General features: G+C 39.7%; 1 protein-coding gene, 1 long non-coding RNA gene and 1 other non-coding gene across 5 annotated transcripts in view; 2 read left to right on the forward strand and 1 right to left on the reverse strand.

Annotated features, from left to right (window-relative positions):
- Ptprg (protein tyrosine phosphatase receptor type G) overlaps positions 1 to 25,925 on the forward strand; it is a 670,876-nt gene that overhangs the window by 240,248 nt on the left and 404,703 nt on the right. The gene's annotated exons all lie outside the window — the stretch shown is intronic.
- On the forward strand, positions 7,462 to 25,014 carry LOC125358702. The gene is made up of 3 exons (XR_007212360.1): positions 7,462 to 7,472; positions 8,286 to 8,288; positions 24,835 to 25,014. It is a non-coding gene; the product is annotated as an uncharacterized LOC125358702 (long non-coding RNA).
- Positions 14,369 to 14,500, reverse strand: LOC125358951. Its single transcript, XR_007212464.1, has one exon. It is a non-coding gene; the product is annotated as a small nucleolar RNA SNORA33 (small nucleolar RNA).

The raw sequence follows: 25,925 nt of genomic DNA on the forward strand, positions 1-25,925 counted from the left end.
AGAGAGTCAGGCATCTCCAGGGCCAAAAGAGAGTCTGAGTTTAGCATTGGGTTTTGTATTTGAGGTGAAGGGAATGATGGCATTGGGAACGTTCATACTGGGACACCTGTGCTATGTTTCCAACTGCCAGGTGCTTCCATAAATCAGTTTGAGGGACCATCAAAAATAAGCTGTGACACTGAGTTCAGGTATATTAATCCCCTATAGCAGCGCTAAGAAAGAAACACACCTGGGTGATTTGAACAGCAGATACATATTTTCTTATATTTCAGGTGGCTGGAAGTTCAAGATGAAGATGTTGGCAGATTTGTTATCTCCTGGGGCTTCTCTGCCATTGGCTTACAGACAGACAGCTGCTTCTTTAACCGTGCCCTCACATGCCCTTCCCTCCCTCCCTCCCTCCCTCCCTCCCTCCCTCCCTCCCTCCCTCCCTCCCCCTCCTCCTCCCACCTCCCCCCACCTCCCCCCTCCTCCCCCCTCCTCCCCCTCCTCCTCTTCCTCCTCCTCCACCTCCTCCTCCTCCTCCTCCCCCCTCCCTCCCTCCCTCCCTCCCTCCCTCCCTCCCTCCCTCCTCCTCCTCACCTCTCTGTCCTTTTGCATTAGAGATTAACCTAGGACCCCATTTAACTTTTACTTGAAAGCCACATTCTCAAATATAGAGGAGTGCTAAGGTCAAGCAGTAAGATTTAGGAGTATTCAAACTTACTGTGGTGCAAAGGTGATAAGCATTCAGTGTGGAGCTATATTTTGAGTTTTGAGTTTTGGTGTTGTTCTCCCAGGCTAGGGAGCTGATGATGATAGAGGGAGATACCTCTGGTTGGGCTAGCATGCTGATCACATGGAAACACCCAGCTCACTGGAGTACTGGGTGTCTATAGTGCATTTTCAAGTTCGGGTATTCTGACCTTGAAAGTTTATGACATAGCGCCACTTGAATTGAGCACTGATAATGGATTCACATTAGGGTTTGGGCATCAGTACTTGATATTAGCTGGGTACAGTCTTGTCCACTCACAGAGTGACGATGAAGAACAACTTGTAAGATACGTAACAAGTGACAACAGTCAGAGTCCTCCTGAACTTAGTCTCCTCTGAGCAGTTTAGGTAACCTGAAAAGTATGTGTTGTTGGATTGCCTCATTTAGTCAACAATTATGTTGTCTTTGATTAAGCCGTGGATTTTAGATTCTGGGCTTTGATTTAAAATTTTATTGCCCATACATGCTGTTTTGTTTCCTTTGAATAATCTCTTTTGATTGAATTTCAAAATGAAATTGCCAAATTGAACTTCCTAGTCCCTTTCAGCCTGTCCTTGAGTTTGGGATGTGCTAGGCCCAAAAAGTTTGTTTCTACAAATGATTGGCTGGAAATGAATGAATGGAATCTGGCCCAAGTAGTGTATGATAAAGATCTTTCTGTTTGTTTGTTGGTTTGCTTTCAAAATTCTGCAAATTTCTTATTGTAAAAGCCATAAATAAAGATGATTTCTTAAGTAAGTGATGTTTAAAACTTGCTTTTATGTGCTTGGCCTTTTGAATCCAGCACCAGCTTAGAAAAACACTTAAAGAAGAGATGAACAATTGTTTTTTTCCAATAGCACCATAATATCTAGAAAGTAAGCTCGAGTCTTCTGGGGGCATTCTCTGACTGTTGGCTTCTTCTTTTGCTTTCCCCTGCTAGACCTGTCACTGGGAATTAGTTCTTACCTTAAGTTTCTGTAAATAAAATTGATAGTATGTTATTAGTGGCTTTGTCTGTAGAAGTCTGTGAGTTTGCATTTAAAAAGGAGCTATATAAAATCCAAGCTTTTCCTGCCTAATGGGCTAGTCTTTAAAAGACCAGTAGGGTAAAGTTAGTATATATTAATTAAAATGTCTGGAAATCTGAAGCCTTATACATTCAGTAGAATTGAGCGAAATGTGTAGATTTCTGATTTGTATGTTATTAAGAGACTGATTTGGCGAACAGATCTAAAACCAGCAAGGCATATCTCTTTTAAAATAATAGACAATCTCATAAACTTTAAGAGATATCACTGAGGCATGTGGGGAATGGACATTTAAAAATTTTTTAATTTATTTATTGTCAAAGTGGTGTATCAGAGGGGATACATTGTCATATGTAAGGTGACCACGGTGCCACTTCCGGCCTTTTCTGTTTATGTGCTGCTGAGGAATTGAATCCAGGGCTTTATGCATGCTAGGCAAGCACTCTACCATTAAGCCACATTCCCAGCCCCTGGTCATTACTTTTATTAGAGGCAGGACAAAAACTCATTTGATGATTCAGATATGTTTAAATCATATAAATATCATAGTTGTAAATTAGTTTGCATGTCTTAATGAGTTGACCAATGGATTAATTAAGCAGGACTGGGTCTTTTGTGTTTGGGAGACTTGCATATTCTACCAGTTCAGCCAAATGTTGAACCATTTTTGCTTTAGTTTTCTTAGTAGTATCTTTTATTTTAGCAGAGTTGAGTTGAACTACAATTCTATTTGTGCCTCTTTTATACCCAGATGAAAAGTGTATCCCACCGTCTCCAAATTATTTGTTGAAATAGGGCAGAACTAAACTTATCCCTGGGCTGACATTGAACCTCAAGCCTCCTGATCTCTAGTTTCTTAGTCGCTGGGATTATGAGAATAAGTCACCTTTCCTCCAAAGTGCTATTTTAAATGTACAGAAAGCAGTAGACAGAACACAAGGCCTTATGATATTGTCCTGTTTCTTTCAAAATGTATCCAGCCGCTCCTGAGAACCTCAGATCAGTGAGGAAGATAAATGTAACAACTAAGTAAAAGAAGGGAAATATTCTTCATCTGCCTGAAGTTTCTCCAGCTGCCAGAAGCAGCTCCAAAAGCCACAGGCTGAAATACTCTAGCCACCCTTGACAGAGTTCAGACTTGAACTGAAAAGAGAGGAATTTGCCTCATAAGATAATAAAGCCCAATATAGCAACATCACTTTCTTTTTTGGAGAGAAATTGCTTTGAGATTTTTTTTTGTTTTGATGAAGTTTAAAGGTTATAGAGGCCACACACATTCCATATTGAGAAGCTAGAGAACAAAGAAAAATGAAGAGAAGTCAAATAACAATGAGTTACCTTTGTGAGATGGCGGCTCCTTTGGAAGTTTTGTGTGTTCTTTGCCAGTATTGTTCTCATTACCTCATGCTTTCTCCACCATCACCTCCTTACCCTACACAGTTCTTGGTTCTTCACTGTACATGCACAATAACCAGCATTCACCTCCTCAGTGTACCTGCACCATATCCGGCACTCACTTCCTCATTTTCCTTCTCAGTACCTAGTACTCTTCTTGCTCTACCAGTACAGTACCAAGCACTCACTTCCTCATTTTACCTGCATAGTACCCTGTATTCTCCACCATACGTTACCAGCCCAGTACTCAGCACTCTACTCCTCAGGGTACCTGTGCATGCCCAGCTTTTCCTTCCTTCCCTTCCCTGAATAGCATTTTCAATAGGGAACCCCCATTTGCTTTATTTAGGAATCCTAACACATCTTGGAACTGCATATATTGTTTTTGGTTACCAGTTCTTTTTCTTCTAAAAAAGCTGCTATTAAAAATGACCATGCCGGGGGCTGGGAATATGGCCTAGTGGCAAGAGTGCTTGCCTCCTACACATGAAGCTCTGGGTTCGATTCCCCAGCACCACATATATGGAAAACGGCCAGAAGGGGCGCTGTGGCTGAGGTGGCAGAGTGCTAGCCTTGAGCGGGAAGAAGCCAGGGATGGTGCTCAGGCCCTGAGTCCAAGGCCCAGGAATGGCAAAAAAAAAAAAAAAAATGACCATGCGGGGCTGGGGAATATGGCCTAGTGGCAAGAGTGCTTGCCTTGTATACATGAGGCCCTCGGTTCGATTCTCCAGCACCACATATACAGAAAACGGCCAGAAGTGGCGCTGTGGCTCAAGTGGCAGAGTGCTAGCCTTGAGCAAAAAGAAGCCAGGGACAGTGCTCAGGCCCTGAGTTCAAGGCCCAGGACTGGCAAAAAAGAAAAAAATGGGGACTGGGGATATAGCCTAGTGGCAAGAGTGCCTGCCTCGGATACACGAGGCCCTAGGTTCGATTTCCCCAGCACCACATATACAGAAAACGGCCAGAAGCGGCGCTGTGGCTCAAGTGGCAGAGTGCTAGCCTTGAGCAAAAAGAAGCCAGGGACAGTGCTCAGGCCCTGAGTCCAAGGCCCAGGACTGGCCAAAAAAAAAAAAAAAGATCATGCATTTCAAAATTCATGGAGTCCTACAATTTAGGGGATATAGCACCCATATATTTAAGTGAACACTTACAGTTTATATGCATACATATATTTAGATGTGTATCTGCATTTCCCCCTTGATGTTATATCATAACATTTCCTAGTCCTAAGGATCAGGCACTTTACTAGGCTAAACTATATTACTTTATGTGATTATGGTTTTGCTGTTGTCATTTTGATTGCTTTTAATTTTTTGACTAGATACACTTAACTTTCTGAAGAAGATTCTTTATTAATCCCTGAATATCCAGCACTGATTTTGATTTATTTTCTTCTACTTACTAATTCTTTAATGTACAAAATAGTGAAGGTGTCCTTATTTCTTCATTATAATGTAAGAATTGAATGTCTTGCACACTGTATTAGGATTGAGGCCAATCTCTTATTCTAGAGCAATAAAAATTTAAGTATTCATCTCTTTAATTACATGATTTAATAAGAAGCTAATGAATGTGTAATGAGGCTGATTTGGGCTTTATTACGAATGATGGTTGACTGAATTGTGTAAGCTTTTCTTACTTTAGTCATCAGAGGCATTGAGTTTCAGGAATAAATATTGTTTTTATTCATCAAGAAATCTTTGAAGGGCCGGGAATAGCCTTCTCTAAGTAGGGGTCCAGAGGATAATAATGACTTTTATTTTTTGGAGTTTACATTGGGGGAAAAGAAGAGGGTTAATAAGCTAATATACATGTAAACAAATGCATAGAAAGTAGATAATTTCCAATATATCAGAGGACTGCCCTCTCTGTCCCTAGATTTTTTAAAAAATTAAGTTCAACACAGAGAAGATATCAAGTATGAATTTTATATATTGTGACTGTTGACAGAGATTCAAACAGAAGAATACTAAAGAGGGTCAAGGTGTGATGGTACACACTTGTAATCCCAGCACTAGATTGACTGATGCAGAAGCATTGTGGATGCAAAGCCAGCCTGTGCTCCAGGCCAAAACTCTGTCTTAGAATTATAGAGGGATGTTTGAATGCAGTTGAGAGTTATAGCACTGTGAGAAGGAAAAACCTTTATATTTCTTGTCTTCCTAAGTCTGATGATTGTTGAAACGCCATAAATTAAAGTGGAGACCTCTCGTGCATTTTATGGGGAGAGAAATTAAGATATCATAGCTTTCTTCACAACAATTTTAGTTGTGTGCCGTTTCTTTCCTTTAGAAGGAAGAGGGGAGAAAAAGATCTTTGTCCTGTAGGTGCTAACTCATTAACCAGACTAATGGGGCATTGAACTAACCCTGAGGTGCAAGGTAGACTCTTTTTCAACCTTTGTATCGAATCCTTTTCAGTGTCAGGTCAAACAAGATGTGATTAAACTTAGCCCCTGTCCATCCCCGCTCAACCTTCTGCCCCTAAGAAATGTTTCTATGCCTTGCAAGTGGCACCGGAAGAGAACAGCCATGTCTTTCCATTCCTTGGCCATTAACCAAGTGAAATCATCCAAAAGAGGAAAAGAGGACTCTGTAAGCCCTGTAGGCCTAGACAGAAAACAAATGAAGGAGGGTAAGCAGATGTGCCAGGACGTGGGCCAGTCTTTCTATACCAGGGAAGGAAGTCAGTGTGGTTTGGGCATGAGCCTCATCGTCCCTCTGTGAGACTTGTCCACCTTACCCCCTCAGTGTGAGATTGACTCAGTGGGATTGACTTAGTGGGATTGACATGAGCTCCTTGTATATGCTGGAGGTAGAAGAAGCCAGGTGTAAGATTGCTTTGGGAGGCTTAATACATTCACTTATTTCTATTTTTCACCTGTATGTGTATATGTTTCTAGACTCATTGTGTATTTTATTTATCTTGTGTGTAAAGTTTTTTTTTTCAAATTCTTTGGTAAGTTTTTCAAATTTTCTCTGGTCATTTCTACTCCATATTAAATATAGGCTAGGACCTTGTCAAATAACTCGTGGTCACATGTCAAAGTTGAAGTTGACATATGCAATAAAACCGGATTCCTTTGCAGAATGTATTAACAAGATACTGAGAATGAAGAGATGTTTTCTGGAAAGTAGGGTTGATGATAAATCAGACCCGAGCGACAGAGTTATAAGAGAGATGCTTGACATTTCATGAAATATAATTTGGATTTCCATTTGATCTGAAATATCTTGGACATAATAATGCTGGTGATAGTAGCAGGCTCTCAAATCTCAGAGGCTCAGCAGAATAAAAGTATGTTTCTAACTCATGTAATGTTAATAATACCAGGGTGGTTGGTCAGTGGGCTTGGCTATGGGTTGTTATTCTGGACCCCAAACATCTTTTTGTCTTGCAGTTCTGGTGACCCAAGATTCTAGCTCAGGGACATTTTGTGGGTCAGGAGTAGAAGTGGCATGCATTGTTCCTGTCACATTCTATTGGACTAAATGCTTTTTTTTCTCCCTTGGTCCATACCTGCATTGCAGAGGGAGGAAGTTGGGGAAAGTCTCTTCCTACTGTGTTAAAGGGAGAAAAAGGAAACAAAAAGTATTGTTGCAGTAGCATAATGAAAATATGTCCTTTATGTGTACTGTGGAGCCTCAGAGTCTTTTCTCTCTAGCCCTGGAATACAAATAACACAAGTAGTGAAGGTTGATCTCTGCAATCTTCCTTTGAGAATATTTTTGGTACTGAGAAATCCAGAATGGAGATTTGAGCCAAGGATTGCTGCTCACTAGGCTAGTGAGCAAATGTACCAGTGGGTTTGTATATTACTGTGCATGTTCTGTGATGAATCTACCACATTTCAGATGGCTAGCATTTAAGCTAGAAATAAAAAATTCTACTGCAGCTGTGCGATTGGTGCACTGAGGTTTGATGTATATTCAGCAGGTTGCTAATGTGGACTGTTTTGGATTAGATGTGATATATGATGCACTAGCATGCTTGAAGACAGCCTTCTTTATCTTGTCACCTATTTAGCACTGCATTTATCCCCATAAGTGTATTTATCAAATCAAATCAGAAACTGCTGCAATCCTATAATGAAAAATTTAGTTAAATCTTTCATTTCCTTGTGTACTCTCAGGGTTGGTGTACCGCACAATTCTGTTGGGCTGCCCATCATAGTAACCATCAGAGAAATGCTTGTTTCTCTTGCTTTTCCTGTTCCATATTTGAGCACATAACATGGAGGATTTGTGCTTGGTAACTTGAAGTTTCCCATGTTTTGAGATTTGGCACAAGAATGCATGTTTCATATGTTTGTTTTGCAGCTTAACACTGCTGGTTGATATGTTGGCCCTGCCAGTTAAAATACAGAACACAGAGCTATATTTTAACTCCAGATAAGTGACAATTCTTTCATATAGTAGCATTAACTTTAGCACTTTCAATACTAAACACTTCTTTATTAGAAATTCGGATTTAACTGGGCCAATCTATATTGTATTTATTAGATTCTAGAACCTTATCAACATATAACATTAAGAGAATATAAAGTGGATTATTTAGGAATACTTAGATGCAACTCTTGGAATGGTTTAAAAGGTTTTCATTAAACTAGGGCAAGATCATATCCATTTTCAGTGCTTAAGGCATAGGATTTCAGTAACCATTTCTTCTTTGGATGCCTATAAGTTAAGAGAAATTTATTCCTTCTTTTAGTCCTTCTGTTTGTTTTAATTTTGTCATACTTTCCTTAGCACCTCATTAAGAATTTTGTGTGTAGAAACTCTTTCATAGTCTTCACTGGGTTCCCACCTGCAAAAAAGTTTATTGATTTAAAAGGCACCTAGAAGGAACTCTGAATGAACTGTTCATCTGTCAACACTTTTGAACGTCAGGGGTTGAAAGAACAGCTAGTAGTTACTCATGTTGAAATTTCCCTTCCTCCTTTCCTCTCTTTCTTTCTCTTCTTCATTTTCTTTCTTTCTTTTTTTTTTTTTTTTTTTTTTTTGGTATCTGGGCTTGAATTCAGGAGCCTCAAGTTCTCTGTGTTCTACCACTTGAGCCACATTTCCAACCTAGTTTATTAGAGGTAGAGTCTCATGGAATTTTCTACTCAGACTGACTTTGAGCCAGTCTCCCAAGTATGTAGTATTATAGGTATGAGCCGCCACAGCTTGGCTACCATATTGAAGTTTAACAGTTTTAGGCAACGGATGCGGACAAAGAACTTCAGAGGGAGTATGCTCAAAGTATGGGGTTGCTTCCTGACAAAAACAGCAGAGGCTGTTGCTTTGGCAGAGGAAGATGCTGCCACTGTAAAGCTATTTACCAATGGCATTATTCAGGGACTTGAGTTGATGTTTCAATTTTCCCTTTGAGAGCCCATGATGTCACTGAGAATTGCCTGCTTCTTTCTTAAACTTTCATGTAAAGCCATGTATGGAGGAGCTAAAGCCCTCTTGCCAGACTTTGATTTAAGAAGATACTCAGTATACGACAATATATTATGGAGGATGAGAAAAGAAAGTGCTACACGGTATGGACTTTTCGCAAGGCAGTCCTTCACAGAGGCTATGAACTATTTTGTATCAGTAGAATGTAATATTTCCCATTAATTTTATAGGAGCACAATTGTATACCATAATGAGTTGTATGAAGTTAGGGGCCAAGTGGCTGTGAGATTCTGGAAGAAAGATTTGCAATCAGTCCATATATATCTGGAAGCTAGATTTGATGGACCTTTCTTGTGCTCTGGAACAAGTCAAATCGCCTCTGAAAAAACCTCAGTTATCTCATCTGCTGAGTAGAGATAATTCCATTATGCTTTAGGTACAAATTGTCCCCAATGGTTCATATATTTTGAGGCCTTTGCTTCTATGAGTGCTAACCTAATCAATGGATTAATCCATTGATAAACTCATAGTATGTTGGTGTTATTGGGTTATGGTAGAAGCTAGGAATTATGGCCTGCTGGGGGAATGTAGGTTATGTTCTTGAAGAATATAGCTGTCTCTCGTCCTTGGTCATTTCTGTCTTTTTGCTTCCTTAATGTCCATGACAGTGCCCATCTTCCTTTGGCACATGTTCCTTCTGCCATTGATGATCTACCCCAGCTCAGAAGACTGTACACAAAACAGTGAAATCAGGATGCAAAAATAAATGTTTCCACTTTTTCCTTTTGGTTAATTCTCGCAGGTGTTTTGGTAAAGCAATGAAAATTGACGAACACAAATAGTAATAGATATGAGAACTCAGAGTCTGTATGAAGTACTTACTTCAGTGTCTAACCACAGAGAAGTGCTCAGAAAATTTGACTTGCTATATTTTCAGGTAATATTAAAGAGATAATTATTGTCACATTGTTAAGACTCAAAGCTACAATAGCAAGTAATTAATCGTACAATAGCAATTAATATCTGAGTGATGAATTACATTCCTGTGAGAATCAGCTAGCGAATATGCTTTTCAGTCTGACTTATATGTCATAAGACAGTTTGGTGTCACAGTGAAATCTCAAAGAACATCGCTGAGTAGCAGCTTAGACCTAGGCTTCAGAGTTTTTGTTTTTGTTTTGTTAAAGCTTTAGCTGGAGTTGTCTTCTGAATCTGAGCCTCTCAGAAGTTTTTTTTTTTTTAAGATATATTTATTTTTTATTAAATAATTGTATGAAATGACATCAATAAAACATGACGGTGTATGAGTACAGTGCATCTTGAGCAGTATCCCCTCTCCCATCCGACCCAGGCCTGTCCAGCTTCTCAAGTTACCTACTTCCATTTTCACGAGTTCCTTGAATGCTATGACTGTATTCACCTGGTATTCTAGAAGGTGGCTCTTTGACTTTGAATATAGTGTAGGTATTGCTCTTCTCTGACCTTGAGCTTCACCGTGGGAGAGGTGAGGGTTCTAGTCATTCCTAACCTTAGAACTTGCTGCAGTGCCTACAGTACAATGAGCACATGGCAGAACAGCACAGTGAAAGAAAACATGTGCCTAATGACATTCAAGTGACATAAAGTAAAAACTTAAGTGCCTCATTGTTTGTACTGGAAATTTAATGCTATTGTACCTATCCTTCCAGCTCATGGTACTTTGTTTTTGCTCTTCCTCACCCCTTATCATGTGCCTCTCTGTTGCATAGTAAACACTCCATAAGCATATGGGGATACCTTCCTGCAGAAAGAAGATACCCAACAAGACAAGCATTAGAGAAAGTTCTTGTGCAAAATTGTCTTTTGAGAGATTCCAAGCTGTTCATAGCCCTCAGAAGCTGAAGCTCAAGGAAAAAAAAAAATAGGAAACATTTGAATGAATTGTATTTTCTTTGTTCTGAAGTCTAAATGATTTAAGAATAATAATAAAAAAAAATCTCAGCATCAAATCTGGGCTGGTCATTGTGGCTAAATATTCCCAGGGACTTGCTGTTCTAGAGGAGCTGGGGCACACAGCCAAGATGGGCTTCTCTCCTGTGCTAGAAGCTTCCTCCTTCTCCCACCCTTACACTCTTACATAATTGCTTTCTATATATAGCTCTTCTCTTTGCATCCAGCTCTGCTCCTCCCCCTCCCCCCTTTACTGTATAGAAATGTTTGCGAAGAATCTAGGAGCTGTAAATAGGCAGGTGAAGGGCTAGTTCCCTTGGCTTGAGGATTGCTCAGGGATGTGTGTGGGTTGCAGAGGTGTTCCTGCTTTCAGCTCAGGACATGTCGTGAAAAATCTCCTGCACCCTTGCCTTTGGCTACAGCACTGGTGCCAGCAGGCCTGTCTTGTAGTTGCTCCTGAGTCACTCCTGCCAGGGAGAAGCCTCCCTCTGGGCAGGGAATGGAGATTGAAACCTGTCTGTTGGGATGCCTCCTCCTTCCTTCATTGGGATTTGTATTTGTCCACAGGATAAATGACCCTTGTGACTTCTAATGGAACTGAAGTTGTCTCCCTTCAGTCTCTATCTTCTTTTTATGGGGTTATATCCCAGTTTCAACACTGGCTGGCTGTGACCCTCTGTCAGGTCTAGAACTAGAAGTTTGTATGCCTGACCTCCAGGTGACTCTTTACTTCTTGGCCCTGAAATGCCTCTTTTGGCAAATGTCACCTGCAAGGAGTCACAAATGGTTACTTGTTCAAGTTAAGGATGTTCTTTCAAAAGTACGGTTACACATTAGAGTACCTTAATATAACTTTTATAGCCACTCATGATCTTAAAAATGTATTTTCCCTTTCCACGGTAGAAACGTTCCTTCGGTTTATTTTTATCCAGTGAGCCTTGGGTTAAACTGGCCATTCCCGTATGAACATGGACCATAAAGAGGTGGTTCTTTCAAAATAGCTCAGCATACTCCTTGTTGGGTTGCTTTCTAATGAATCTGAAATTTCATTTCTACTAAAGCATATATGTGTACACATTGGTCAAAAATACCAGTATTGTGCTAGGTACATGCATGCATTGTGCTTCTTACACTAAGTCTTACAAGGAGATGGGTGGTTCAGTGAATCACATTTTGTTGGTAAGAAAAATGAGGTGTAGATAAGTCTTCAATCCGGTCCTGAGGATCAAGAACAAAATGGAAGTCACCTCACACCATAGTATTATCAATCCACCCCCATACTTGTGCAATTGTGAGTTCATTAAACATTGTTTACATGAGACCTGTGTCTGTTCTCATAGTCTTTATAGTTGGGACAAGCTCATTTCCTCTCTCAGTGGGAAACCCTCCAAGTATTCCTCTTGAAACAAAACGCCAAGGATTATTTTTGCAGACTTCTGTGGAGTCATTTTTGGACAACACCCTGGAACAGGAAACCACAGTTTCTCCTAAATTTGTTCAGGATGGAAATAGATAACATTCTTTATAAACCCATGGCCACAATTAGTGCTTTTGGACCGGCATAATACTATTGATGGTTTGTTTTATGCATTTTTTTTTTACCTGAACAGCTTATGGGAACCTGCAGTCTGAGAAATCTCATGAATAATTTTAGAGGGTTTTAGTTTATAAACTGGAAATGCAGTGCAAGTAGATGTGGAGTTATGGAAAAGGAGTGTTCTATGATTCAGAGGCTTTCAAAGCTTTCTGGGGAAAATGGATTGGAAAGAAAACAGGGTATTGCAGGATAAGTGATGGGAATGTGATTGCTAGGGCTTCCTGCAGCCCAGGTTCTGACTTGTATTATTGGAGAGAATGCAGTGAGCTTAATGAAGAAGAAGGGAGTATGTGAAGGAAGCCCACTTCGTAATCAGCAGCCAACTGCTTGTAGATGGTGAACTTTTCCCTTTTTGCTACATTGAAGTAACCACAACTATACCTGTTAGGAAAATGGAGGGGAAAGGAAAAGGAATAGGCCAGATTTTATTCTCAACAGGCTAAGATGGTTTATTGAGGTGCAATGAGGGGCAACAAACCTTCCCAGGTGGAGTTGGAGTTGGGTTTTTATGGGGTCTGATTAAGAAGGCAGAGGTTAGCAGAAAGGCCATTAGGTCTATGGAAAGGGGGAGGGGCCCACAATGCAATGTTTACAGTTAGGCTTAGGTGGATTGCCCTGCTTGAATGTCAAGCACATCTGCACATACTTGCAGTTTTGCCTGACATCTGTAGGCACCTGGGATAATATGGTTCGGGTCAATCCTTCAATACTTAGAGCAGCCTATGTACAGCCAGGGTAGGCTTGCAAGGATTGACGTATTTAAGCTAGGTAGGCCTGGGCTCTTACTTTCCTTTTAGGTGTTTCTTAAATGTGTTGATAGTTGAGTTGACTGAAGTAGAATGGAGATTTTTTAAGGTTACTATGTTTTCACGATTAGTTTGTACTTATTGTAACCATTACCTTTTCCTAGATTATTTTTTTTAAATTACTGTTTCAGGCAGATCTTATTTTTCCACTGGCTCCCAAATCACAGGGCTTTCTACTTCTTCTCCAATAAAAGCTATGGCTGGGTTTGTTTGTATATTGCTTTTGTGCTTGATGTGAGTCTGAGTGTGTACCCTGGGGAAATATTTGTTGTCTTTGGGTCTTTCTTTCAAACTGTATAAAAGATATATAGTTAGGTGTATGGGGGGGGTAGGTAATGTACTTTTAAAGTGAGCTTTGCCATATTTGTGATTTATCTACGTTATCTCCATTAATTTTTATGGATTTTCCTCATGTTTTAAACTGCTGTGAAGGATTTTCTTCTTGTGGCTAGTCTTGGTGATCTATCTGTTCTTCCTTCCAGGTTGATAATATTTATATGTTATTGACCTTCACAGTGCTATTCAGTAGCAGTCTGAGTATGCAGTATATGCCATTGTTTATGAAAGCCACATTAAAAAAAACTTTTAATAAATGTGGCAAGAATAAAAGCACACTGTCTTCTAACTAATCTTAACAGATCTTTGTTTTGCAAAGCATAACACCTCTTTTCATGCAATAGAATGTAGTAAAATGTGGGTCTCAGTTTTATATCCCCATGTCATGTCTGTCTGAGGCTACTCCACCAGCAACTGCAGGTGGATTTCTTAGCGCCTACAGCAGGGATCAGGTAGGTGCCAGGTTAGGTGTGATTTTTCAAAGCATTAGTGATTGCTTTTTTTTCCTGTATAGGAATAGCAGAGTATCCTGCCTGTTGAACACCAACTGTATGGCACTAAGACAGGGTCCTCAAATAGTACAAAATGAACTGGTTCTGTGTCAGATACTGCAACTTAGCTTCAAGCAAGGGTGGATTTTATTGGAGGAAAGGTAAGAGAAGCTGGTAAATATCTTTGGGAAAGCTCAAAACGCAGCTGAGATGGGATTACATTTGAGGATGAATTTAACTCAAAAGTTTTTGTCCCTGTGTTCAAACATTGTACAGTGGGCATGCTCTAGGGAAGAGTACATCCTCTGTTTGAATAAAAGGTCTATCAAGAAAGGAAAATATTGAAGCAATAGAAAAACCAGTTCTTCTCTTCCTCCCAGCTACTGGAAAGGCAGAAGGAGAAAAGATTCCTCTGGAATGGCTGGGATTAAAGGTGTGTACCATCATTATCATCATTCTAAGTATGTTCTTATTTATAGCAATAGTGATTCCCTAGTTTAGATTTTTGGCCTAGCTAGTACAGTGAGAGTCTCCCCCCCCCCCTTATTTTTCTTCAGAAAAGGCTACATGCAGTTTGATGACATTTTTAAGTTTCATTTAAGTCCTTAGCTTTATTTATAATAGTGAGGTCCTATGAAAATGCTTACCAACATTTAAATTTGTTGTAGCCATTCTCAGGGGCCTTAAATGACCTTGTTTGTCCTTAAGGCTTGTGTCATGGCTCTATCTTTGCCAGCTTTATCTAAATCTCTGCATATACACATTTAGGTAAGCGGACTCACTGGCTGGCTTTCACTTTTGTTCTGAATGGCCTAATTTGAAAGTACAAAATTAGAAAGCTTTGTTAACAAAGTTTTCAGGTTACACTGCCCTTTGGAATTGTTGCCATGTAATTTTCTTCTAACGTTTGATGAGATGATTTGTTGATCATCAAAAACAGTGTTGTAATTGGCATGAAATGTTTTAAACCATTAAGCATTGAGGTTATTTGTTTGCAAAAATATACAAGGAATACATTGGAAAGAGACTTTAAGTGTAAGGAAACTATTTCCAATGTTTTGTAATTAATTTTTAGGGCATCTAACACAGTCTTATCTGTGTTAATAATGTTTCTGTTACACTGTTTGAAGACAGTATAGTCTCTTTTCCTGACAAAGGCAGAAAAAGATCATTTTTGCTTCTGTTTTTGTCCACCATACAGGAGCTTCAAGCTTTTTCCTCCCATTGCAACCTGGTACTTGTACATTATCAATCTTCTTGCCATCTTTTCCTTCTCCATACCCTTTCCAGGCTTTGCTAATCACGATTGCAATCTCTACTGCTTGCAGATTAACCTTTTAGCTTCTACACACACATGAGATAATGCAGGGTTTGTCATTCTGTGCCTTCTTTACTGCACCTCCAGGCCTGGACAGCTTTTCATGTTCTAATTTACCACAATTATCAAAACCTTGAGCCTCAATGTTCTCCTTTGTAAAATTGGTCTGATTTCCCCTACTTGGGTCATCCTGTGATGAGAAGTTAGTTGTGGAAGGCACATCAAGAATGTGGGGGGCAGAGGGGCCAGAAATACTAGCCTGAGGATGTAGTTCAGTGATAGAACAGATGTTTAGTATGTAGGGGGCCCTGGTTTTCCTCCCTCAAACAAACAAACAATTAAGATTCCTTTGTCCCTATTTAATCTGTTTCCTTCTTTTCCACCAACCCTTTAAGCTATTTGAAAGCACCATGGTTCTTTTTTTCCCCTTTGAAGTTAAAGTTTCTTGATTGTATATCTGCATGCAGTTTTGCATATCACCAAGATCTACTGTAGTAGATTAGACTAGATAAAGTACAAAGTGCTTCTTTCTGGAAACAGGAGCCCTGTGAGTGGGCTGACCAGGGGGTCAGTGTATCCACAGGGTAACACCCTCTTGTGAAATGTGTAGAAGTGAACGCTGATGCTATAGTAGAGAGAGATCATTTTTCTTTCAGATATAAAGCTGTAGGTGTGATTGTTTCTCAATTTACAACTGTTCCATTTCATATAATTTTGATTTACTTGGTTTTTTGGTGAGGAACTCACCATTTCTGCATTATGTTCCCTGCCCCCCTCCCCCCCAATTAGGTTGTGGGGCTTGAACTCAGGCTGGGCACTATCCCTGAGCCTCTTTGAGTTCAAGGCTTAGTGTATTTCCACTTGAGCCACAATGCAGCTTCCGGGATTTGAGTTAGTTAATTGGAGATATGGTTAATTGGAGATAGGAGTCCAACGGGGACTTTTCTACCTGGGCTGGCTTTGAACTGCGATCCTCAGATCTCAGCCTACTGAGTACCTGGAATTATAGGTGTGAGCCATCAGCACCTAGCATTATGTATTGGATAAGGCTTTCTTTGCCAGCGTTGATCCCAGACTGTCACGTAGATCCTGAAGGTCTCCAAGCTGTGCTACTGTAACTTCTAGCCTAAAGTGATGAACTCCTACATGGAAAGTTACAGGATAGGAAGCTGTCACGGGTGGTCTCTGATTTTACTTCATCTCTGGCCTCCCTTCTCCAGAAGGGATTAATTTTCCTAGCAGTTCCTACAACACTGGGGATCAATAATCACCTTATTTCAAGACACCCCTTTAGCCTGGTAATTAATCCCTGGATGTTATTATGGTGGAGCGTATCCTCACCCTTTCCTTCCAGCTCCCCAGGGTTCTTGTGTTGGCCTTGTTTCAAAGTGGCTTCTATAATTCTCTGGTTCCTTGAAATCACAGAGCATTTTATTTTCTAAATTCGGATGTTCCATGTAAAATTTCAAAAGTCAGTTTTAAGAAAGTCTTGAAATAGCTTTTGAAGGTTCTTGTTAAAGTAAGCTTTACAGTGGTAGACTGTCTTTTTTTTAGGTGGGGCTGGGGGAATAAGTGATAGGGTAGGGTAGACTTACTATTGAGAATCACATAGTAGAATATGTAATTACACATTTCTTGTTGCTGTTTTCGAAAAATAATGTTTTTATTATCTCTAGTTGTACAAAGATGTTACAATTCCATAAATCCATTTGTGAGTACAATGCATGCTGATCATTGTCTTGTTTTGAGGCAAAGTCTCCTTGTGTAGCCCAGGCTGGCTTCAAACTTGCCATCTTCCTGTCTTAGTACTTGATTGAGACCTGATATTGTGGGTATGGTCTGTCACACCTAGCTTATTTTTCTCTTACTATAGGTCACTTTTTTGATTAGATTATACTTCCTGCTTCTGGTTGGAGAGGTGTCAGGTCAGGAAGTAAGCCAGGGAAGTTTCTACAGGCATAACTGTTGTGCATCCAGGTTTTGAAGAGCTAGAATTTGGGTTTGCCTTGCCTGCCATTGAAATACGCTTCCGTGTCACTCAACACACACCGTTCCTTTTTTCCTCATCTACTCACAACTGAGTTATCCTTTCCTTTCCTTTATTGTCTTGCCCAGGTATTAGTAATGCTAGTTGATGTTGATGGTTGCTAGCTCTTTGGCTTATGTCCAACACTGAGATAAAGAAGCTTCTAAATTGTAAAATACACACAACATATATTTACCATCTTTATGTATTTTAAAGTCTATGGATCAGTGACAGTACATTCACAGTGTGATGCACATGTTCCAGAACTTTCTAAACGTCCCCAAATGGTAACATCATACCCATTTCAGTGGTCACTCTCCATTTCCTGCTCTTCTCCATCCCTCAAATCAACAGTCAGAGACCATGAAAGTTTGAAGGTATTTGAAAGTTGCTAACATACTTCCTTCCTTTTGGCTGTCATGTAAGAACAAACCAGGAGGAATCCTCACATGAGATGTTGGCCACAGTGTCTTTGTGTGTGGGGTGCAGGCAGGGGGTACTGGGGTTTGAATTCAGGACTTTTCACAGTCTCACTTGTTTTTTTCACCAAGGCTGGAAATGTACCACGTTACCATACCACCACTCCTAGAATTTTGCTAGTTAGTTGGAGATAGGTCTCTGGGAATTTTCTGCCCAGGCTGGCTTTTAACTATGATCCTCAGATCTCAGCCTTCTTCGTATTTAGGATTAGAGACCTGAGCTGTTTGCCTGCGCCTGGCTTCATAGTGTCCTTTTTACTCTTGGCACTCCACTTTCCCACCGAACCAGTTGCTCATTTATCCGAGTGTCTTTCTTTCCCCATACTTCTCTCATTGCATGCATAGCATCATCTTTGATGCATGAAATCATTTTTTATTTTAACCATTCCTATTATTTGTAAGTATGGAATTGGAGTTGCAGTGTGTACCCATCCCTTTGTAAATCTTTTTTCAAAAGTACTTTATGTATGGGTCTCCAGGTCACTTTTAAACGATTCTTTAACTCCTTCACTCCATAGCTCTATAATATTTTCAAGTCTGAATAATCCATGAATTTCTCCATCATGCTGTAATTAATCTAGAGAAATTCTCAGGTTAAAAGCTGGGTACATAGGGGCTGGGGATATGGCCTAGTGGCTAGAGAGCTTGCCTCGTATACATGAGGCCCTGGGTTCAATTCCCTAGCACCACATATACAGAAAAAAACGGCCAGAAGTGGCGCTGTGGCTCAAGTGGCAGAGTGCTAGCCTTGAGCAAAAAGGAAGCCAGGGACAGTGCTCAGGCCCTGAGTCCAAGGCCCAGGACTGGCCAAAAAAAAAAAAAAAAAAAAAGATGGGTACATAGACTTAGTCCTTCTTGTATCTGAGGGCACTGAGGATAGATCAGTTGCCTGATGTCCCAGACACTAACAGCCCTGCTGTATGACCTTACCATTCAAGTGATGCCTTCCAGGTTCATGATATTCAGTTCTAATTCCAGTGCATTTTCTCTGCATGTTGTTCCTTTATTTTTAAAGACAAAAAGCCCCTGTTTTAGTTGGTCACTTCCCTTCATTCATGAGTAATCTCTGCTCTCTTCTCGTGATTTCACGTGTCTCCTCTTTTCTTTACGTCCTCTAAAGAACTTCATATAGTAGGTGTTTGCCAGTTTTGCAGCTGAGGCGCAAATGCTTCATTACTCTAGACATCTCACATTGAACTATCTTATTTAAAGTTAGGATCTTTTAAGATCTTGGTGTGTATTACATTCCTTTACTTATATGAAGTATATCTAGAGGGCTTAAGTGACTTGTTTAAGTTCATACAGCCCTCCAGTGGCCAAGGCATGACTTGAATTCACCTCTATTCAATTCATATCCCATCCTGGATGCCAGATATGTAATTTCTCCCTTGGCAAGTTCATTGACTAGTAGTGGTGCTTAGAACACTATGTGGGGGTATAGTTGACATTTGAATTCATTAATAATAACTTCCTTGAATGGATAGGCCAAAGGAGGAGACTGGCGAGAAGTCAAAGTGGTGATTTAAGTGCCATGGGTTGCCTCTATCTCCATATAGTGATGGTTCTTTAATATGTCTACAGAATATTTGATTTCATTGATTTTGAGAGTTATCTTAGTGATGATTCAGAAAGTCAGGTGAGGATCTGTTTGTCATTAAGCTTTGAGACTATTGGCCAACAGTTGCTTGCTTTCTTCATTCGCCTCCTCTTCCTTTTTAGTGTGTGTGTGTGTGCGCGCGCGTGCGCGCATGCCCTAGTTCTGAGTTTTAATTTTCTTCTGTCTCTGAGCTTCTTTTGTTCAAGGCTGCCTCTACCATTTGAGCCACAGCTTTATTTCCAGCTGTTCAGTGGTTAATTGGAGGTAAGAGTCGGCTTCAAACTGCGATCCTTGGATATCAGCCTTCTCAATATCTAGGATCTATTATAGTTGTGAGCCACCAGCAGTTAGCCTTTCTTTCATTAGAATTTTAATATATATCTTTAAGTAGTTGTATGGGGAGGTTTATTTCAACCTGTCACTTTTTGAGTATAATGTATCTTGATCAATTCTATTTCATGCATCTTTCTTTCCCAACTGCACCATCTCTTCAACTCATGTGTTTCCATTTTCACTTGTACATTGAATATTATGACCTTGTTTATACACTAATTGCTTGTCTTCATTCATCTGCCCTCTGTCACCTTCTATCACCTCTGTCACCTTCTGTCACCTTCTATCAACACAAATCTCATGGACTTTTCTGCCTAGGCTTACTTTGAACCACAGTCCTCAGATCTTGTAACTAGGATTACAGGTGTGAGCCACCAGCACTTGTCTGGTACTTTTGCTGGTGTCTTTCTACTAATTTTGGGTAGACTCACGTAGGTCTAATTATTTCATCTACTTATTATGAATACATTGCTATTGAATGTAGAGATTGTAAAAGTAATTGCTTAACTTTTTTTTTTTTTTTGCACTCAAATGCTCCATTCTCTTTTCTTCATAAGAAATGACATAGAATGAGTTCAACTGAGCTGCTGGATAAGTCCCTTTTGCAAGAAGGCCAATGTGGGCATTATAGGATATTTATTGGCATCCTGGCTTCTACCCACTGGAAGACAGTTACCACTCCCCCTATCAGTTTACCTTCCCAGCTTTGGCAACTGGAAATTTCTCCAGACATTGCTTGTCTAATATTCCATGAGCAAAATCGCCTAAGAGAATTACGTGGTTATACCATTACCTTATGGTTATACCATTACCTTACTTTCCAACAGAGTGTCATGCATTTCTGAAAGATAAATTGCTCTGTGGTAAATTTGCACTTCAAATGCTAGAGGGGTCACAAGAAAGGGTGCAGAAATTATGAGCCCTCATTACTAAGAGGCAGATGGTAGGCAGCTCCTCTTCCTGGCAGGACAAAGCAGGAAAGCCAGAAATATAAATGTATTTGTTACTACAAGGGTGACATACTCATTTCAAACCCTAGTTCACAAAGTTAATGGAGAAGACTGTTCTGTGAGCCAATGTTGTTTTGAGTCCCTTTTGTTAAAAATGTTACCATTTCATTGATCTCATTTCTCTTGAAAGGATATTGCACATAAAGAGTTCTTCTAAAGCCAATTGTGTTCTTAGAAATGAGCACAATTTTCCTTTAGTTTGTAAAAACAAGCCTGCAACCAGTATAACATTTATAACAGAAATGTTACATAATCATGGGATTAAACCAAGTGGTTTTCCATGTGTCAATTATTTTTTTCAGTGCAGTACAATTGTTTTGTTTAAAAAACAACAACCCTCTTTCTTAGGCTATTAGGTATTCCATGTGTATTTGTTTGAACAAGAGAATAAGTATTTACTGGTATTTTAATTAAGCACACTATTATACAATATGGCTTTTCTCGAGAACAGTTTATCAGTACCCATTGAGGGGAACTAGAATAATGGCAGCTTGCTACTCCATTTGCTAGAAAAATCTTAAAGTTTCAGTTATGATACCTTTATGTATATTTGGAGAGGACTATAAATTGAAATTTAAAGATTAAAACCACAGTGCTTTTATCTAGTATGATGGACTAATTCATTACATACTCTTTTTAATAAAAATTTCTACTCATGAATTCAGAAATAAATCCTGTCTTTTGTCATCTGAAGTGTGCATGTTATTAAAAAAAACCCACAAAGAATTAAAAGAGACAGACCAAAAAGTTTTTCAAGAATGTTTTCATAATTTTATCTTTAACTTACTTAGGAGTCACTAAATCAAAGAAGGTTAAACCTGAGGAAATTCTCAAAAGAAGTGCTAGAATTCCTTTGGAAAATCATGGCATTTAAAATTCATATTCATTTATTTAATAATCTAAAGACTCTGAAATTCTGTGTCATGAGCATACTACTGAACATTTGGTACATACCTATGATGTGCTCAATATTGTAAAATACTTTAGGGGGTATTTTTCTTACTTTAATCCATAAAATGATTTTTTAGAATGAGGAATTCGTATCCTCAGGGCGGTTATCAAGTAGTTAAACCCACAATGCTATTTATCAAGTCAGACTTAAACTCAAGTCTGATTTGAATTACCCTTTATTTGGAATCATAAAATGTTACAGCAGGGAAAAATTACAGGCCTGTGACCTCATGTCTGAACTTCCGACTGTAACTGGGTCCCTTAGTCATTCCTCCCTTCATCTGTGGAAATTTTTGTTCAGACAAAACAATATGGAAGTTTCAAGTAAAGTTGACACAAAGGGCAATTGATTGTTTGAGGCCCTGGTTGTTTTTACCATTTGTCAACTCCTGTATTGTTCTAGAATACTGATTTGTTTAGTTTTAAATAAGGAAACTGAATTATAGATAAGGCTAGTGAATGATCAATGCATGATAGAGCAGTTGTAAGAATAATGACCTGAGTTTAGGTTTCTTGAGAAACTCTACCCAAACTGCCTTGCTCTTGGACTGATTTTAAGTAATAAAATACACAGCTATCAGTGTCATTTGATCTGCACGTGAGTCCCTTTCTCTGTGCTTACATTTTTCTGTACTACCACACATAGTCCCTGTATACTTTATTTCTAGCACTTGATAAGATCAGCTTTGTACATAGTCGATGCTCAGTACATGGTTGTAAAGTACTCATTCATAAATTGCTGTTCTTGACTTGGCGAGGTCTGTTTTGATTAACGGACTTCATCATTTATTAACTCTGGGAAACACAGGGATTCTTGTACATACATCACTCCAAAATCACGTGGGATTGCTTAAGCATGTTACTACAGAGCTTGAGCTAGAGGAGGAAGGATTCTGTGTCCATTTCAGAATGAGAGGTTGTGCCTCCCCTTGGCTTTGGAACTGCAGCACTTGGTTGAAAGGCCTAGAATAGAAAGGAAGTCCTGGCCCTGAATCTTCAGGTCCTCTTATCATCATCTTGCATCATCTTGCTGTCAGTTCTCATTGTCCTTTTCGCATCACAGATGTTTAGATAATTTCTTCTCTGCTGTAGAAACCCATGGGCTGATGAAAAATATACACTACTTACCCTCAAGTCATAGAAGATAGCTGGCTGTTCAATAATAAAACTCTTCAGGCCACTAAAGTTTCATTTCCAGTTGTATGAACTACGATAGAGAAGTTTTGTACATGTGTACACAAGTGTGTGCCTGTGTTTATTAGGTCCTGAACTGTTTTGTCTTCTGTGTAGGGATATGTACCTACTACCACAGTCAGTGATCCTGAATAGCTCCAACTTCACAAGCACTGTGACCTTTTATAACCCTGCACCTTTTCTTCCTGTTTCTTCATTTATGTCCCTAACACTGACTTATTTTCCATTTCTATTTTATTATGGGAAAATACTTGGAGGATCAAGTGATGAGTAAACTTTGGCTCTTTTCATTCTGCCTAAGTTGGGGGGAAGGATCCTCCCAATTTCTGAGTGTATCAAAAGTTGATTTCTTTCTATTGGGGAATTTTAAATAAATGTGGAAACTAATTGAAGAACATACTTTAAGAAATGAACCTATCTAGGGAGGTTGCAATATGTTGGTGTAATAGCTTGATACTTGCTTTAATTGTTGTTCTCTCCTGCTGGTGGCTCATACCTATAATCCTAGTTAGTCAGAAGGGTGAGATCTGAGGATCTAGTTTAAAGTCAGCCTAGGCAGGAAAGTTTGTGAAAGTCATATCTATAATTAACAGCCAAAAAGTTACAGATGAAGCTGTGGCTCAAGTGATCGAGTGCTAGCCCCAGAAATGGCACCAAAAATAAGTAAATAAATGCATAAAGAAATAAGATAGACAGGTAGAAAGAAACAAAGAAAGAAATAGCTGAATCATTACCCCTCTAAGCTTTTCCTCAAAGAAGAGTAGGGAGGCAGAAAACAATAAAGATAATCACCATAGGAGCAAGTACTAGAGAGGAGAAAATACCACCTTCCCTTTATCTGGGTTTCTATAGTTGGCTCTTAGTAGAATCCTGTCCTTTGTCTTCAAAGCCTTGGAGAAATGTTCCACATAAAAGAAGATGAAGTTCAGATCACCAAGGAGGCTTGCCTGTGTTGTTGTTTATGCACAAAGTATTATTCTCCGCTATTGGCAAAGTAATTTTCAGCTCCAGGTGAACCCAGATCGGTCACAGTGGTTTTTCACAAGGCTGATAGGGAGGCCCAGAGTGGTGTTAATTAGTCTGAGTTGGGCAATGGAGGATCTGTGTTGACACATTCCATCCACACAGTGTTCCTCCAGTCCAGTGCTGGGGCATTCCTCAGCACTCCTTGCTACAGAAGGGCAGTGGGTACATCTGATGCCCATGGATTTTATTACACTACTTAAATTCTTTGCCATGTGTCCTGATGGTAGGAGAGCATTACTGTTTCAGAAAGGCAGTACAAGCTGTGAAATTAAATGAAAGAACCTTATGGAGGCAGAACCAAGACAAGTACAGAGGGAGATGGGGCAAATACTTTCACCCTCTTAAGGTAATAAATGTGCTGAAATGTTTTTGAAACTTTGATATTGGTAGCTATAATAATGGCCTGGACTCCCTTGGCTAAAAGCCAAAAAGCTACCACTAGTCTTTGCTTTACAGAGCAGTAGAATAGAGCCACTTATCATTTATGTGGCGGTGCTTTTTATTCTTACTTAGAAAAATCTACTTTAGGATTTTTTTCCTCTCCTGTTTTCTTAGTTACTGTCTGATATCAGCCCAGTTAGTATGAAGTCCCATCTTAATAGATGGATCTGAGAATGGTGTCTAAAGTGTTGGTGCCCTCATTGCTGCAAACGTAAAGCAAAATTAGATTTCACAAGTACCCTCTCCCTTTCCCAACTTTTCTCTATAGCAATTGATAAGATCCCTGAGAATGAAATCTAAGACCTGGTGCCTTTTTTTTCTGATGAGAAGTTGGATTGTATGGTTGTGGTTGACTTGACTTCATTGACTAATACAGGGGCTAGTTGAGGCATTATTGGGCTGCCAGTTGCATCGCCATGTTCTGACAACTTTCTTGCCTCTGTGAAATGAGCTAGTACACACTGCTACTGTGTAATCCCCTTCCTTTCCCTGTCCTTGGCCCAGACTCTCCCCTGCCTTGTCCTGTGCCTTCCTTCATGAGTTATTACCCCTGTTTTTCTGAGGAGTAAAGCATTATCCCCATTAATCAGCAAAAATTATCCACAATTCTAGACACCAAAGGTAGTCCATTGCTTAAGCATTTTTAGCACTATAAGAGAAGGAACAAATGAATGTGGCCTATGACAATGTTAATGAAAACCTTTGGGGTGTAAATGCAGGCATTTCGGGTGAAATTCTTTCAATGTGTGAGCATTTCTGTAATAACACATGAGGAGGAAGAATACAGTGGAAATTTAATTGCTTTACCTATGGGAGCAGATCAATTAGACTGTGTCTACAGCTGCAAGTCACAGTGGTGTAGACTTGATTTGTGCACACACACCCCCCCCCTTCCCACAGAGTATCAGTTGTTTACCCAGAAGGACATGGAATGGGCAGTGGAAGCCGCCTTTTTTTTGCAACTCTGCGTACTTCCTTGTGTAAGGCTGTTGTCCTTACTCACAGTGGGACTCCGACATCCCTCAGGAAGTATGACTCTGGGTTCCTGAAATGGGGTTTGGTTTTGTTCCCCAGTCCTCTCTCTGAATTTTGCGTGAGTTCATTTTTTTTCCAGCCACCCCAGAATTCTAACCAGCTTACTCGATTGGGTACAGGAACGAGCAGCCTGGCATGCATGCGGAGCCTTGAGTTCACCCCTTCCTTAGGAGAGAGATGGTGCATCAGGGTGAGTGGGTGACCTCGAATGAATCTCCACATTAGACATTCAGTGGAAGATGCTTCGCTATACCAGTTCTGAAGAAATACTCAAGGTTGTAATGTCGGGTTCAAATCCTGTCCCTAGTTATAGACCTTGGTAGGTCATTCCCATTCCTGAATCTTCTGTGCTTCACATCCCTAAGTAAGTGTCATCTGGAAGGGGCAAATTCTTCTTGCTGTGTAAGGAGAGCCCCTTCTGTCCATTTCACCTCTTAGTTTATTCTTCTCCACCCAAGGGAAGAAAGAGATTTTAATAGTTGATAGAAATGTCAAGACTTTGTCCTGTATCATTGATCTCCAAAGGTAGCCATCTTGGTGTGATAGAAGAATAAGAGAATAGTTGCTGTGGTTTGGCTATTATTTGAATTTGGCTTCCAAGGTTCCTGTTTTGGAAGCGTGGTTCTCATTATGCTAGTGCTGAGGTACTGGAATCTCTCTTTGTTAGGGCTTACTAAAAAGTAATTTTGATTGTTGAGGTTGTTGGCCTCAGGATTTAATACATTTCTTGTGTCTCACCCCTACTTGCTGTTAATTCTCCTGAGAGAAGATTGCTATTTCTTTCTGTTATAACCTGGTATCTGGTTT

Source organism: Perognathus longimembris, chromosome 10 (assembly GCF_023159225.1).
Source record: "Perognathus longimembris pacificus isolate PPM17 chromosome 10, ASM2315922v1, whole genome shotgun sequence".
In the NCBI taxonomy this organism is placed as follows: Eukaryota; Metazoa; Chordata; class Mammalia; order Rodentia; family Heteromyidae; genus Perognathus; species Perognathus longimembris.